We start from the raw sequence: 18,558 nt of genomic DNA, 5'->3' as shown, positions 1-18,558 counted from the left end.
GATGCCCCTGCTCCCCTTCGTGACAAGGAACATACTGTACGTACTAAATACAGAATAACAAAAGAGGAACATGTTAAAGAACAGAAGAGGAAGCATATTCTTGAGGTTCCGCTCCTTTGCATACAATGTTGGTTGCCCACTCATGATGAATCACAACGCCCAAAGAAATGCAATTCCATGCTGTCTCTTTGTATGTGGCCACATGCATTTGGAAAATTAAGTGGGAGCATTACCTAACCAATTAAATGTGTGTCTGTTAACTAATATCAGTATCATATCACAATTCGTTGAAGAAGTAAGCTCTGGACTTATGTTTAGTGTGTTGTTTAGCTTCAAGAGTGGACTGCTGCTAGTGCAACACAAAGTAGCTACACAGATCATAGTGTAGATATAATGGTAAAACCGTAAGCATCACAAGTAAAATCAGCAAAGTGGAACTTGCTGAAAAATATAGGCTACTATGGCCGGTACGGCTAGAAAGGCTTCGGATACCAGCTCTCTTCAACAGAAGGTGTGGTACTATTAATACCAGCTCTCTACACTGCAAATGTCCCTGCTCCTCTTTACTACAAGGAACATACTGTACTACTATCATACCCCCTCCATTCCAAAATATATGTCTTTGTAGAGATTTCCAGTATGGATCACATACAGATGTATACAGATACATTTTAGAGTGTAGATTCACTCATTTTGCTCCATATGTAGTCCATGGTGGAATCTATACAAAGACTTGTATTTAGGAACGGAGAGAGTACTTATTAAAGAAGAACGGAAGAGGAACATGCTAAAGAAGAGCAAGCATATTTTGGATAATAAAATGTTCATTGCGTAGTGTAGCGACCCGACCTCAAACGTTCAAGTCTCTGTGCTTCAGTGTCATCCCTGGATCGGTAATGCTGACACACACAGTACTCGAAGGATTTATAACAGAGTGGCAATCACACACTTATTACATCAAATGTCTCAAAATAGAACTTATTATAATAAATATGGCTTAAGGCCATCTAATACGATAACAGCAGAAGGCTTGGAAGATAAAGTGAGTCCATCAACTCCGACGGCATAGCTGAGCTGCACGGCAACGACCTAACGAACCTTACTCCTCGTCTAAAAAGTCTACAACATAATACGTTGCAGCCCGAAACGGGTCAGCACATGGAATATGCTGGCAATATAACACAGTAGAGCAAGAATATAATAATGCTATCACTACAAGCATATTTGGCTGGTGGAAAGCTCTATGGTTATAGTTTTGCGAAAAGCCATTTTTTCCTACAACAAAGGAATAGATTTTATTTAACTATCATGGTAGTTGAAACATCATTGAGAAGGTTCCTCCAACTCAATCCCAATTAAAATCATATCAACCCAACAATATTAATTTAGAGTGATGAGATACATATGATAATCCAAGTACTAGATACTCAAGATGTCCATAACCGGGGACACGGCTAACCATGATTAGTTTATACACTCTGCAGAGGCTTGCGCACTTTTCCCCACAAGACTCGATCTCCTCCGTTGGATTTCTCACACTACATGATGTTTGAGAAATGGATGACCGAGACACAGTTTTTCAGAAGCATTAACTCTCTACTCCGGATAGACTATACCACCTACAACCCACTACCTGCTAGTCTACCTCTTCAAGAGCTTCACACAACTTACTCAACTATGCTAGAGTCCATAATAGCTTGTGGTTGCACACGGAAGTTTCTAGCATGAAATATCTCAGTTCCCTTTGAGCCTGGGTGGCGGACCATAGGATTATCACACGGGTACTCCGAGATATCCTAGGACAACACTGGATTCTCTAGGTGACCGACAAGCAATCCACCTAGATGTGTATTAAATTTGCCACCTTAAGTTGAACCATTAATTAACAATCTCACATCTGTCATGGGTTCACTCACCCAAACCACGTCTACGAGCATGGCATGGCAATATAAGCAATACGTAGAAGTAACTCCCAAGGGTTTGATAATAACAGGGCAATAGGTTCTACCTCATCAACTACTTCCCAATCCCACAAGTTATCAAGTCCAAACCATGCAATTTGTGAGGGCTGAAACTAATGCATAAAAAATGGATGATAACGGGGTATGATCAAAGTGTTACTTGCCTTGCTGATGATCCGCAAAACCTAGAGACTCGTAGTAGCACGCTTCGCACTCTGGGTGTTCTATCGCAAACAAACAATAGCATCCATAAGCAATCAAGCAAAGAAGCACGGGTAAAACTCAAATAAGAGATTTAACCAGAAAGTTTAACTTAAGAACTCCAGTTTGCAAAAAGAATCAAATCAAACGGAGCAACGAAACTCAAACTGCAAAAGAAACAAGATCTGATTACTAATCTGGACTAAGGTCAAATTTTATTGTATCAAAATCTTGTTCAAGATGGTTAAATGGAAAGAGGGTTTCGAGACGAAGATCTAGGCGCTTCAATCACCTAATTCCGATTAACGAGCGAAAAAATAAACTAAAACGAAAATCGGATCAGAAATCGCGATCGGAAATAATCATGGAAAATCCGAGAAAAAGAAACCTGACCAACAGGCTAACAAACGGACGTTCGTCGTCTGCGGCTAATGAGTGAATATCGTTCGTTAAAACGTACATATGGACGAACATCTGCTAAATAAACTAAACCGAGAAAACCGGCAAACTGAAAAAAACGAAACTAGGGTTTAAAAAAACCGACGGTTTTTACCTAAACCGAAAAAACGAACAGCGAGATTGGATCGGATCGGCGGCGGCTCCGGCGGCTTCCGCGGCAGCGCGGCGAGGCGGGGGCAGCGTGGGGCGGTGGCGAGCAGCGGCAGCAGCGGTGAGCGGCGGCGGTGGCAGCGGCGCAAGGCGGCGGGGCGGGCGACTTGCGGCGGCGGCGGCTGGGCTCGGGGGCTTTAGGGGGGGCCCGGGGGGGTTTTTAGAGGGGGGGGGGGGGGCTGGGGGAGGGGGGCGGGGTGGCGTGGCCGACTCGGCCACGGCGAGCGGCGGCGGCTGTCGCGGTCTCCGGGTGGGAGACGGCGGCGCGGGGTGGCTGGGCCAGCTGGGCCTCGGCCCAGCTCGGTCCGGCGGGCTCTCCTTTTTATAAAAAACAGATTCCGTCGAAAATAAATCCTAGAAAAATAAATAAAAATCTAAAAATGCCAAAATAAATTTCCATCGTCTAAATAAAATATTTAGAACAAGATGAACATTTCCTTGGCCCTAAAATGCAATTTTTCTAATGCAAATAAAATAACAATAAAATCCGAATAAAATCAAATATTTGATTTTAATATTTTTCATCCAATATTTCATTTATTTTGGAGAAGTCATATTATCTCCTCTCATATATTTTAACATGAAATATTTTTGGGGAGAAAATAATTAAAACCAAAATCCTCGTTTCAATATTTGATAAAATCTCAAATATGAAAACAGTGAAATCCCCAGCTCTCTCTCCGAGGGTCCTTGAGTTACTTAGGATTTCGAGGATCAAGCCAAAATGCAATAAAATATGATATGCAAGGATGACCTAATGTATAACATTCCAAGTTGAAAATTTGGGATTTTACAAACCTACCCCCCTTAAGATGAATCTCGCCCTCGAGATTCGGGTTAGCTGGAAAATAGGTGTGGGTGGTCCTTGTGAAGATCATCCTCTCATTCCCAGGTGGCTTAGTCCTCAGTATGGTGGCTCCACTGAACTTTACAAAACTTAATAACCTTGTTGTGGGTAACTCGGCTGGAAAATTCGAGAATCCTTACTGGCTTCTCCTCATAGGTCAAATCATTATCCAACTGAATCGCCTCCAGCGGTACTGTATCTCTCAAAGGAACGTCGCCATCTCTGCGTGGCACTTCTTCAAGTAAGAAATGTGGAACACATCGTGAACTCCTGACAATCCTTCGGGTAATTCCAACTTATAAGCAACCTCTCCCATACGTTCCAATACTCTGTATGGTCCCACAAAACATGGCGCTAACTTTCCCTTAACTCCAAAGTGCTTAACTCCTCGGAGTGGTGATACTTGTAGATACACTCTGTCTCCAATTTCATAGACTACCTCCTTGTATTTTGAATCCGCATAACTCTTCTGTCGGGACTGAGATACATTCAGTCTATCTCTAATCAATTTAACCTTCTCTTCTGATTCCTTAATCAAATCTGGTCCGAACAACTGACGGTCTCCAACTTCATCCCACAACAACGGTGTCCTGCACCTCCTTCCGTATAAAGCTTCGAAAGGTACCATCTTCAAACTAGCCTGGTAACTGTTCTTGTACGAGAACTCTGCATAGCGCAAGTTGTCATCCCAACTAGATCCATAATATAGTGCACAAGCTCTCAACATATCCTCCAGACTAAGGTTGACTCTCTCGGTCTGTCTATCTGTTTGCGGGTGAAAAGCTGTACTGAACTCCAGTCTGGTTCCCAAAATTTCATGCAACTGATTCCAAAACTTTGAGGTAAACTGTGTTCCTCTATCTGATACGATGGTCCTTGGAACTCCATGCAAACATACGATCCTGGTCATGTATATCTTGGCCTACTTGGCACTTGTATAGTTGGTTTTCACTGGGATAAAGTGAGCTACATTGGTCAAGCGGTCAACTACTACCCATATAGAATCATATCCTGATTTGGTCCTGGGCAATCCCGTGATGAAATCCATGCCAGGATTATCCCACTTCCATTCGAGTATCGTCAAGGGTTGTAACAATCCGGCTGGCTTTTGATGTTCTGCCTTCACTCTCTGGCATACATCACACACGGCTACATACTCGGCAATATCCTTCTTCATACCAGTCCACCAGAAACGTTCCTTTAAATCCATATACATCTTGGTGTTTCCGGGATGAATCGAGTATGGTGAGTCATGAGCCTCCTAAAGTATTAACTTCCTGATCTCTGTGTTATTGGGCACATAAACACGATCCTCAAACCACAAGGTGTCGTGTTCATCCTCACGAAAACCTTTGTCCTTTCCTTTGCTCATTCTCTCTTTTATCTCGGCGATGTCTTTTTCATCCTTCTGAGCTTCTCGAATCTTTCCTAACAATGTAGACTAAACCTCCATTGTTTCAACAAAACCTCTAGGGACAATCTCCAATCGAAGTTCCCTGAGATCCTCCACCAACTCCTTTGGCAATCCTGCGCTTATGAGTGTGTTGGCATAACTCTTCCGTCTCAAAGCGTCTGCTACGACGTTGGCCTTGCCTGGATAATAGTGAAGCTTCATGTCATAATCCTTTATAAGCTCCAACCATCTCCTCTGCCTAAGGTTCAGCTCCTTCTGTGTGAAAATGTACTTCAAACTCTTATGGTCAGTGTATACATCACAATGGTTTCCAATAAGATAATGTCTCCAAGTCTTCAACGCATGCACTACAGAAACCAACTCCAAGTCATGCCTGGCATAATTTAACTCATGCGGTTTCAGTTGTCACGAGGCATACGAAACAACTCTTCCGTCCTGCATCAGTACTCCTCCAAGTCCTAAGCGAGAGGCGTCGCAATACACTTGGAAATCCTTGCATATATCCGGCAGAATCAGTACTGGGTCTGTAGTCAGACGTTTCTTTAACTCCTGAAAACTCGCTTCACATTCTTCCGTCCATTTAAATTTGATATCCTTCTTCAATAGTTCTGTCATTGGCTTCGCAATCTTGGAAAAATTCTCAATGAATCTCCGGTAGTATCCTGCGAGTCCAAGAAATCTGCGGATCTCGCTAACTGAAGTGGGTGCCAACCATTCAGTGATTGACTGAACCTTGGTGGGGTCTACTGATATACCTTCTCCTGATATAACATGTCCAAGGAATCCAACTTCTTTCAACCAAAACTCACATTTGCTGAACTTGGCATACAGCTGATGTTCCCTGAGTTTCTCGAGAACTAAACGCAAATGCTCCTTGTGCTCCTCTTCATTCTTCGAGTATACCATTATATCATCAATGAATACCACAACAAACTTATTCAAATATTCCATCAACACTTTGTTCATCATGCTCATGAAATAGGCAGGGGCGTTAGTCAGTCCAAATTACATGACCGTATACTCATATAACCCGTATCTTGTGGTAAATGCGGTTTTAGGTATATCCTTCTCCCGGATCTTCAGCTGGTGATATCCTGATCGTAGATCGATCTTTGAGAACACCTTAGCTCCTTGCAACTGGTCAAACAAATCATTGATCATCGGCAGTGAGTATTTGTTCTTGATCGTCACCTCATTCAGTGCATGATAATCAACAACCATCCTTAGAGATTTATCCATCTTCTCAACCAAAAGCACTAGGGCTCCCCATGGTGATGAAATCCGTCGGATGTAACCTTACTACAATAACTCCTTGATCTGCTTCTTAATCTCCTCCAGATCATTTGCGGGCATCCGGTAGGGTCTCTTTGATATTGGCCCGGTACCTGGCAATAGCTCTATCAAAAACTCGATGTTTCGATCCGGCGGCATGCCTGGTAACTCCTCTAGAAAAACATCTAGGTAATCCTTCACTACAGGCACTTCCTCCTGAACAACTCCCGTGAGGGTATTTACTTGGCTACTCCTAGGCGCATGCCTAGATACATACTTGATCCTTTTTCCCTCTGGGGTGCTGAGACAAATTGATTTACTAACACAGTCAATGCTTCCTCCATACTTTGACATCCAGTCCATGCCTAATATCACATCCAATCCTTGTGACTCCAAGATTATTAGGTCAGATGGAAAAACATGGCTACCAATGGTTACGGGTATCTGGTCGCACCATCGGCTGGCCATATACTCTGCTCCAGGTGAACTTACTAACAGAGGGGTTCTAAGGGTTTGGGTTGGTAGTTTAAACTTATCCATGAATCCCCTTGATATGTATGAATGTGATGCACCAGTATCAAAAAGAACAAGGGCGGTAAAAGACTTAACCAAAAACTTACCGATAACTGCGTCTGGCTGCCCTTCAACCTCCTCCACATTAACGTGGCTCACTTGTCCCTTGTTGAATGGATTAGGCTTCTTCCTAGCGATCCCATTATCGTTTCCATTCTTCGCTTCAGGGCACTCCGTGGCATGGTGTCCAGTCTTCCCGCACTTGAAACAAGTAACGTGGCTTAGGTCTCTCTTCGTGGGTGTGGCTGGATTGGAGCGGTTCTGATTGCTGCTTGCTCCATTCCCATTCCCTTTCCTTGGGCCAGTATGATTATGGGTACTTCCTCCATTGTGGGTGTAGCCTCCATGGTTATGAACAAGTCCTCCCGAGTTCGGGGTTAGACGAGGCTTCTGCTGAGCTCCTGGGTTGTACCTTCCTTGTCCATACTTTTGCGGCTCTTAATTTGCTGCTGCTTCCCTTCTATCATAAGAGCCTTGTCTATCAACTCCTGGTAGTTGTTGAATGTTTCCACAATCAAATGCATGCTCATCTCATCATTCAGCCCTTCCATAAACTTCTCCTGCTTCGCGGCATCTGTGGCCACATCGTCAGGGGCATAACGAGACAGCTTACTAAACTCATCCACGTACTGAGCCACAGTACGGTTCCCCTGGCGCAAGTTGTGAAACTCACGCTTCTTCATGCTCATAGCTCCTGTTGATACATGGGCGGTGCAGAATGCTTGCTGAAACGGATCCATGTAACAGTGGCTATAGGATAGGTGACTATGTAATTATCCCACCATGAGGCTGCTCGTCCATCCAACCGATGCATGGCAAAACGCACCTTCTCAGCATTTGTACATCCTTTAGTGGTTAACTCCCTTCCAATCCTGCGGAGCCAATCATCTGCCACTATCGGCTCGGTGCTACTGGAAAACACCGGCGGCTGCAACCTCAGAAAGCGGGCTAAGTTGTCAACTGGTGGTGGTGGTGGGTTGTTGTTGCCTTGGTTCTGAACTAACAACTGTATCAGGGTATTCTGCTGCTGGATCAACTGAGTGGGCTCCGGTGGGAAAGTAAATCCGGGGTCACGTCTCGGAGGCATCTGAGGGTTTAGAGGGAAGAGAATAGAATAGAATGAGGTCTAGTAATAAAACACTACCCATATGCACATGAGACAAACACAATCATTTCACTCAATCAATCAAGCAGGACATACAATCGATCTAACTATCGTTACAAAAAGTGCTTGGACTATACTATATACATGGTGGAATACTACTACTGATGTGGTGGTCTACTAGAAATATTGATCAGTCGAAGACTCCATAATGTCTGCTCCAGCTTCATCTTCATAGTCATCACCGCTATCGTCGGGGTCCAAGTCAGTGTCGTCGATGATGATGTAGTCCTCAGAATGAATATCCTTTGGTTCTTCGTCTTCTCCTCCTGGCGCGGGGTCTCCCATGAATACTCCCAGCTTCCTTTCCAGATCATCATTCTTCTCCACTAGTATGACGATTTCCTCCTCATAATCTTCTCGAGTAGCCTTGAGTTCTTCCTCCAGTTCCGTGATCCTTGTCATTGCCTTCTTCAGATCTATCATGCCTGCGCACATCTGGTTCTCCTGGCGATGAATGTGCTGGTTTAACTCCTGGATGAAAGCAGCGATTGATCTATCCTTCCTGGTGCAGATCATCTCCCATTGCTCATCTCGGCGCCCACAAATCTGATAGATAGTATCCTTAAGCTCCTTATGGTAAACTTTTCCAATGCGTCCCATGGTGATGTGAGCTGCCATACTCTTTCCTAGACTCCAGGTTGGTGCACCAAAGGAAAACTCTATGGGTTTGGTGACTGGCGTGAATGTCCTTCCTGGAACTTGAACTTGAATCATCCATCACTCCTCTTCTGGTAAAGTGGCGTTGTAAGTCCCGGTGAAGCTTGGTATTCCAATATTCAGGTACTTAGTGACTTCCTTCAAGTGTCGTCCAAAAGGTGCTTCTTCATCCGGTTGTGCAAACTTGTTCCTTGCGTCTGCCATCCTAAAGAGTAGAAAATGGAGAGGAGTCAGAAATGAGAAGAGAGTGGTGATCTAGGGCTTAAACTTAGTGGTCGTGTCCTACACTCAGCGGGTTCTCTGATACCATCTTGTAGCGACCCGACCTCAAACGGTCAAGTCTCTGTGCTTCAGTGTCATCCCTGTATCGGTAATGCTGACACACACAATAGTCGAAGGATTTATAACAGAGTGGCAATCACACACTTATTACACTGAATGTCTCAAAATATAACTTATTACAATAAATATGGCTTAAGGCCATCTAATACGATAACAGGGGAAGGCTTGGAAGATAAAGTGGGTCCATCAACTCCAACGGCATAGCTGAGCTGCACGGCAACGACCTAATGAACCTTACTCCTCGTCTGAAAAGTCTGCAACATAATACGTTGCATCCCGAAATGGGTCAGCACATGGAATATGCTAGCAATATAACACAGTAGAGCAAGAACAAAATAATGCTATCACTACATGCATATTTGGCTGGTGGAAAGCTCTATGGTTATAGTTTTGCGAAAAGCCAATTTTTTCCTACAACAAAGGAATATATTTTGTTTAACTATCATGGTAGTTGAAACATCATTGAGAAGGTTCCTCCAACTCAATCCCAATTAAAAGTAATTATCAACCCAACAATATTAATTTAGAGTGATGAGATACATATGATAATCCAAGTACTAGATACTCAAGATGTCCATAACCGGGGACACGGCTAACCATGGTTAGTTTATACACTCTCCAGAGGTTGGCGCACTTTTCCCCACAAGACTCGATCTCCTCCATTGGATTTCTCGCACTACATGATGTTTGAGAAACGGATGACCGAGACACAGTTTTTCAGAAGCATTAACTCTCTACTCCGGATAGACTATACCACCTACAACCCACTACCTGCTAGTCTACCTCTTCAAGAGCTTCACGCAACTTACTCAACTATGCTAGAGCCCATAATAGCTTGTGGCTGCACACGGAAGTTTCTAGCATGAAATATCTCAGTTCCCTTTGAGCCTGGGTGGCGGACCGTAGGATTATCACACGGTTACTCCGGGATATCGTAGGATAACACTGGATTCTCCAGGTGCCCGACAAGCAATCCACCCAGATGTGTATTAAAGTTGCCACCTTAAGTTGAACCATTAATTAACAATCTCACATCTGTCATGGGTTCATGCACCCAAACCATGTCTACGAGCATAGCATGAAAATATAAGCAATATGTAGAAGTAACTCCCAAGGGTTTGATAATAACATGGCAATAGGTTCTACCTCATCAACTACTTCCTACTCCCACATGTTATCAAGTCCTAACCATGCAATGTGTGAGGGTTGAAACTAATGCATAAAAACTGGGTGATAAAGGGGTACGATCAAAGTGTTACTTGCCTTGCTGATGATCCGCAAAACCTAAAGACTCGTAGTAGCACGCTTCACACTCCGGGTGTTCTATGGCAAACAAACAATAGCATACATAAGCAATCAAGCAAAGAAGCATGAGTAAAACTCAAATAAGAGATTTAACCAGAAAGTTCCACTTAAGAACTCCGGTTTGCAAAAAGAATCAAATCAAACGGAGCAATGAAACTCAAACTGCGAAAGAAACAATAGACGATTACTAATCTGGACTAAGGTCAAATTTTATAGTATCAAAATCTTGTTCAAGTTGGTTAAACGGAAAGAGGGTTACGAGACGAAGATCTAGGCTCTTGAATCGCCTGATTCCGATAAACAAGCGAAAAAATAAACTAAAATGAAAATCAGATCAGAAATCGCGATCGAAAATAATCGTGAAAAATCTGAGAAAAAGAAAACTGACGAACAGGCTAACGAACGAACGTTCGCTGTCTCCGGCTAACGAGTGAACACCGTTCGTTAAAACGAACGTACGGACAAACGTCCGCTAAATAAACTAAACCAAGAAAACCGGCGAACCGAAAAAAATGAAACTAGGGTTTTTAAAAAACCGACGGTTTTTACCTAAACAGAAAAAAACGAACGGCGAGATCGGATCGGATCGGCGGTGGCTTCGGCGGCTTCCGCGGCGGCGCGGCGAGGCGGGGGCAGCATGGGGCAGCGGCGTGCGGCGGCGGCTGCAGTGGCGCAAGGCGGCGGGGCGGGCGACTTGCGGCGGCAGCGGCTCGGCTTCGGGGCTCCAGGGGGGCCCCGGGTCGGCTTTTAAAGAGGGGTGGTGGCTTAGGGAAGGGGGCGGGGTGGCGTGGCCGACTCGGCAACGGCGAGCAGCGGCGGCGGTCGCGGTCTCCGGGTGGGAGACGGCGGCCCGGGGTGGCTGGGCCAGCTGGGCCTTGGCCTAGCTCGGTCCGGCGGGCTCTCCTTTAAAAAAAAACAGATTCCGTCGAAAATAAATCCTAGGAAAATAAATAAAAATCTAAAAATGCCAAAATAAATTTCCACCGTCTAAATCAAATATTTAGAACAAGATGAACATTTCCTTGGCCCTAAAATGCAATTTTGAAAACATGCAATTTTTCTAATGCAAATAAAATAACAATAAAATCCGAATAAAATCAAATATTTGATTTTAATATTTTCATCCAATATTTCATTTATTTTGGAGAAGTCATATTATCTCTTTTCATATATTTCAACATGAAATATTTTTGGGGAGAAAATAATTAAAACCAAAATCCTCGTTTCAATATTTGATAAAATCTCAAATATGAAAACAGTGAAATCCCCAACTCTCTCTTCGAGGGTCCTTGAGTTGCTTAGGATTTCGAGGATCAAGTCAAAATGCAATAAAATATGATATGCAAGGATGACCTAATGTATAACATTCTGAATTGAAAATTTGGGATGTTACACGCAGTGCCCACACATGATGAATCAGAGCGCATTAAGAATGCAACTCCCTGCTATCTCTCTATATGGTCTGCACGTGCTTTTTGAAAGTAAAAGTAGGAACATTAGCTGACCAATTAAACGTTATCTGTTTTAGTAATATCAGCATCATATCAGATTCATATTTGAGCAACAAGTTTGGAATTATGAGTGGCACATTGTTTAGATTGATGGATTCAAGAGCAGTGCTAACCAGCTACGATGATGGTACTGAATATAAAGGAAGGTTTGCATGCAAGTCGCGTGACTTTTGTCATTTGGGTCAGTCGACCATTTCAGGCGGTTGGATGAAGATCCTACATCTCCTAACCCTTCTTCTTCCTCATCTTTGATTCTTCCCATATAGAACACCGCATGGGCTGCCGGCCGAACCACAGGCCCCGACCCCCCCCCCCCCGCCATTCCCTGAACCGCCCCCACCACCTGTGTTCCTCCGTCACCCCCACCCTGCCCCACCTGCGTCAAGTTTTCTTCGTTCGGCGAGGCCCCACCACCGCCAGGACACCACAACCGCCGTCCCCACCCGAGCCCCTTCCTTCGCACCGGCGAACTCCGGTGGGCACTCAAAAATCGACTGACCCAATTTTGAAATTTTGTCTACTGTCATTTAACTAGTGTGGAATATAAAAGGGGAAAACCATAAGCATTGCGAATATAGTGTTGAGCGTGCCATGGCGGATCTGAAGGTGCAAACCGAACAAAGGCAACTTCGCAACCAATGTTTGCTTTCAATTAACAAGTAAGTGATGGACAAGAAATTAGAGTAAAGCAGTGGCGATCTATTTTCTTGCTGCGATAAATAAGTTGAGCAGATATGAAAGAGTGTCGCCTCTAGTGCGGTGTCGTGTATGCATCAGCTAAGAATTTGACGGTGTTGCGGTAGCGATGGCTGTCGGCGGCGTGGAAGTGATGACCCACAAGTATAGAGGATCAATTGTAGCTCTTTTCGATAAGTAAGAGTGTCAAACCCAATGAGGAGCGGAAGGAAATGGCAAGTGGTTTTCAGCAAGGTGATGTCTGCAAGTGCTGAAATTGGAAGTAACAGAGTAGTTTGATAGCAAGATAATTTGTAACAAGCAAGTAACGATAGTAGTAACAAAAGTGCAGCAAGGTATCCCAATCCTTTTGAGGCAAAGGACAGGCCAAAACTGTCTCTTATGATAAGCAAAGCATTCTTGAGGGTACACGGGATTTTCATCTAGTCACTTTCATCATGTTGGCTTAATTCGTGTTCGGTACTTTGATAATTTGATATGTGGGTGGACCGGTGCTTAGGTGTTGTTCTTACTTGAAAAACCTCCTACTTATGATTAACCCTCCCGCAAGAATCCACAACTACGAGAAAAGTATTAAGAATAAATTCTAACAATAGCATTAAACTTTTGGATCCAATTGGTCCCTTACGGAATAGCGCATAAACAGGGGTTTAAGCTTCTGTCACTCTCGCAACCCATCATCTAATTGCTACTCCACAATGCATTCCCTTAGGCCCAAGTATGGTGAAGTGTCATGTAGTCGACATTCACATGACACCACTAAGGGAATCACAACATACATACTATCAAAATATCGAACACATATCAAGTTCACATGATTACTTGCAACATAATTTCTCCCGTGACCTCAAGAACAAAAGTAACTACTCACAAACGGTAAACATGCTCAAGATCAGAGGGGTATTAAATAGCATATTGGATCTGAACATATATTCTTCCACCAAATAAACCATATAGTAATCAACTACAAGATGTAATCAACACTACTAGGCACCCACAAGCACCAATCTATAGTTCCGGTAACAAGATTGAACACAACAGATGAACTAGGGTTTGAGAGGAGATGGTGATGTTGAAGATGTTGATGGAGATTTCCCTCCCCAAGATGGGAGAGTTGTTGGTGATGAAGATGACGATGATTTCCCCCTTCGTGAGGGAAGTTCCCTCGGCGGAATCACTCCGCCGGAGGGCAAACATGCTCCTACCCAAGTTCCGCCTCGAGATGGCAGCGCTCCATCCCGAAAGTCCTCTCCTTATTTTTCTAGGTCAAAATGACTTATATAACAGAAGATCGGAACCGGGGGTGGGCCTGGGTGTGCACAACCCACCAGGGCGCGCATGGGCTCCCTAGCGCGCCCAAGTGGGTTGTGCCCACCTGGTGGGCCCCCTTTGGTAGTTATTTGCTCCAATATTCCTCAAATAATCCATAAAAAATCTCCGTAAAGTTTCAGCTTGTTTGGAGTTGTGTAGAATAGGTGACCTGACGTAGCTTTTCCAGGTCCAGATTTACAACTGCCGGAATTCTCCCTCTTTGTGTATATCTTGCATATTATGAGAGAAAAGGCATTAGAATTACTCCAGAAAGCATTATTATGGATAAAAACATTATAAATAACAGTAAGAAAACATGATGCAAAATGGACGTATCAACTCCCCCATGCTTAGACCTCGCTTGTCCTCAAGCGAAAACCGAAATCGAGAAACATGTCCACATGCTTAGAGAGAGAGGTGTCGATAAAAACAAAATACGGACATAGAAGCATCCTGTAGATTATTATAACAACAACAAAAATTGAACATCAGACTTTTATCATAGAACTTTTATCATAGACTTCTCATGAATAAGTGAAAATTCATCGCACAAATGAAGTATAAAGCAAAAACTCTATTAGAAACTTACAAAATATGTTCTCGGTCAACTTTGCAACTACAATCCATCATCTTCTTAGGAAGGGTCACGTATCGGAGCCTTTAGGCAAGTCCACATAGTCAACCATCATATAGTCTTCTATGATTGCTAACACTCACCGCGTACACATGAGCAAAACGTTTCAACCGGAAACATAGAAAGATAGGGGCTTATAGTTTCGCCTCCCAGCGTATTCACCTCGAGGGTGATGTCAACAATAATAACTCATGCTACCTATATTCAACTCGACATATATGCCTAGATCTTTCCTCACCACATGATGCTTGCCAAAGGAGAAAAATAAAAAGGAATAGAAGGAAAACTTTGACTCTTTGCATAAAAGTAAATACATAAAAGTAAAAGATAGGCCCTTCACAGAGGGAAGCAGAGGTTGCCATGCTCTTATTTGTTTGTATGCTCAACCCCTTAGTGCAAAAGAACGTCACGTTGCATTGCCCCTTGTGATAGCGACATTTATTATGATGTCTGTCGCTTTTATTCTTCACCATCAGAAGTTGGTGCAACGCTCAATTTTAAACCAAATTATGTTCTACTAAAATGTATGGATCAGTAATATCTACATATTAAATAACATAGATGCACATGAATTCATATGAGTATGCATGTTTGATAGATCAATTTTGGTTCGAGTATGAATTACATGTAACATCATCTCAAATTCAAATATTTGAATCCCTTTTATGTTGACATTTTCTATACACGCACCTAAATATTTGAATCTCCTTTCACGCCCATCTCTCTCGCATGCTCCTTCATGTAGCTATCACTCTCTTTTTCCAGCTCACCTGCATACTCAGTTCATGTTTCTCCTGTTTTCGCAAACATGGTCTCTTGACGTCTCCCTTGAGAAGTGTCAAGATCTCCCTATCATTATACATTACACGTTTTTCATTATCTCTCATGTCTCTACCGTTCTCTAGTATCACTAGGTACCTAAGCTTTCACTTGGTATTTCTCTCTATAGGGTTCTCACACACACCCTATATCTCTCTAGATATGACTCATACCACTAAAATTACTCTCTCCCGCAGACACAACATTTGTTGCGGTGTCCTTTCCGTCTCCATCCCAGTTATAAAACTGACATTATTCATTTGTTTACCGACCAGACAAACTCTCCCCCCCTCTATCTCTAACTCTCACACACACACACACACAACTCCTGCTTCGACTCCCCTTCCTGACTACCGTCTCTCTCTCACTCACACACACGAAACTCTTGCTTTCGCACCCCGACTTGTATTTCTCTCACAAACATTGATCGACTAGCCTCCATGTATGTTTATACACCCGCACACTCGTGCTTCCACTATCTCATACATGTCTCTCTTGTGCTCCTTGTATCTATGTAGATTTTTCGTCCCTTCTTGAGACACACCCTCTATATCGTGCACACACAATATCGCCTCATTTTATGGTGATACCTCTCGCATACACACTCTTTGTGTCTTTGTCACACATGCACTCCGTCCTCCTCCTCTCTCCCTCTCTCTCACACACACCACACACACAGACACACATGGGCTTTTTGCAACAACTAGCAAGATGCCCATGCGTTGCACGAAACATCAAGATGCATTTGTATGAGTAGTTTATCTTGTGGTAGAAAAGGATGAAAGAGGGAAGGCCTTATTTGCAAATGTGGAGAGGGGTGTGGGTATCTTTTTCCAAAATTGCCATAGTTTCCTGCCTATCCGTCAGATATAAACCGACGACCTATGTTGCAGGATGGCAGGCACACCATCATCACCAACTCTGTTTTTTATAAAAGTAGAAATTAGAGATATACCACTTCTCAAATCTTGAAACCAACCACATTCCTCTCTTATCTCAACGAAACCGCCAAAGGAATATATTTTGAGTGAAACATAACATATTTTTAGTGATATACGTATTTCAAAACTAGACTCTTTTTTCTATCAAACCGGTGAATATGTATTAATCTACTTTAATCGTGTGGCAACACATTGGCACATTGCTAGTTATTACTACTGTATAATTTTTTGGACACCAGACAAACGATGGAGTACATATACCAAGAGAAGAGGCGCACGCATGTAGTCGATCTCTCGCTATCTCACGCACATGAGAGTTACGTAAAGGCATCATAAACAAATAAAACCTAAAACCCTTGGTGCACGATTGCTGCATGTGCGGGTACCGGGTACATGGTGGAGCGCACCTTTGGAGGAATAGTCACCTCGCATGATAATTTGATCTATAGGAGTTGATGGTCGGGACCATAGGTGAACGACTTGGAGGCGGTGGTTCGCCAGTCGCCACTGATCGAATGGCCACATTTAAAATATCATTTTCTTAGCGGGGTAAGAGTTTCGATTTTCAATGGTGCGTTAACGAGTGGTATGGAGCGAAAATGGAATTCATAACTACTACCTCCGTCCTGGTTTACTAGTCCCCATCGTATTTTGGGTCAAAGTTTGTCCACGAATTTACTTGTAAAATGTGAATGGAAAATGAGATTTGTTATACCCAAGCAAAAAAGGACTGGAGGGAGTGATTGCTCTAACACAGACGCGCCTCTCATAGCACAGGCATTAAACCGGCACACCGACCAAGAGGGCCCCACTTGCTGCAGACCAGGCTGAACACGCCTCCTCGCCGCATGCAACTGGCTTCAGACTACCCTGCCTGCCTCCATTGAATCCGTGCGTGTGCCGGCAACACATCCTTCCGTGAGCCTGCCGGCATTTTGGAACACAACGTCGGCTGCCTCCTCTCGTCTGCTCGCTATTTAAACGAGGCCAGATGCCTGGCAAGAACCGCACCACACCGTTGCTCCCCATATCCTCCTTGCACCATTTTCTCCACACTCTCCATAGCATCTGGTGAGCAGGAAGACGAGTTCTCCGGCATAAAAGTCGGCTGGGTGCCCCGACAAGCCAGGCAACTCGCTGCCCCACCTCCCTCCCCACCCCAGGCCGTCAGTACCATGGGCGAGGCTGCAGGCGGGCAAGTGGAGGAGCAAGCCGCCGCTCCAAGCTGGCCCCTGGTGCATCAACTTGACGCTCCAAGCCTACTCGCAGAGGAGTGGCCAGTTGCTGCATGTTGGCAAATGGTTGGCCACGCCATCCGACGCAAACGTTGGCAGAACCGCGGCATGCTGGTGGAGGTGGCCAACACATTTGCAGCCACCGCCGACACCGAGGAATAGTAGATCGGGGAGCCGCCGTCGCTGCTCTGAACCCACGAATGCAACGACCACCGTGTCACTGGCATAGACACCCGGTGTGTTTCCTGTTTTGGCTCAAAACATCGTGGACCCCAGCCGCGACTGACATTATAAATTATACCTGCTTCTAGAAGTTATTCATGATTAGTCAAAAAATGACCAAAATATAATTAATTATGCGTGGTCTTGACTTGTTGTGCTCGCACTGGTAGTAGGAACTAGAGGTTTTTATTTATTTATAACTCTCCTCACATTTTTTGGCTTTGAAGTGAATCACAATTGTGGGCATTATCTATGAATGTGCAGATATTTGTAAACATGAGTTTGATGTGGAAGTTGAACTTGGAATGTTGGGCTTGCGCGTGAACTATGCCATGTCCAATGCTTCGTCTGTTATTGTTTGGAAAGTAATTGTTGTTATTACATGACCCGAAAAAAATTATTTTGTGCCACATCAGTAGATGCACAGACATCACAATAGGCATGCTGACTGGATAAACATTTCAACCTAGCTATTATGAAGGAAAATTTGTATTGACAACAGTTTTAGATAGCAGGAGACGCTTAGCCTGCTCTGCCTCTGCTAGCTTCTTTCTGACTTCTTCCATCTCTTCTTTGTCTTGGGTGAAGAGAGCATTTGATTGCTCTTTTTGCTAATTCAGGAACTCGGCTACATTCTCAAGGGTTGCTACACGCTTTATTTCAGCCTTTACTAGAGCCACGAGGCCACGAACAGTTGATGACTCCACCTGGCTTGTGTGTAATCCAGCATCATCTGGGAATTTTCACCTTGTGTCTAATCCAGCATCATTAGGGAACAGGCACCTTGTGTGTAATTCAGCCTCATTTTGGAAACATGATCTCGAGGTTGACCATACTTCCCTC

This window comes from Triticum urartu, chromosome 2, assembly GCF_003073215.2.
Source record: "Triticum urartu cultivar G1812 chromosome 2, Tu2.1, whole genome shotgun sequence".
Classification (NCBI taxonomy): Eukaryota; Viridiplantae; Streptophyta; class Magnoliopsida; order Poales; family Poaceae; genus Triticum; species Triticum urartu.
This window is presented reverse-complemented; position numbering follows the sequence as displayed.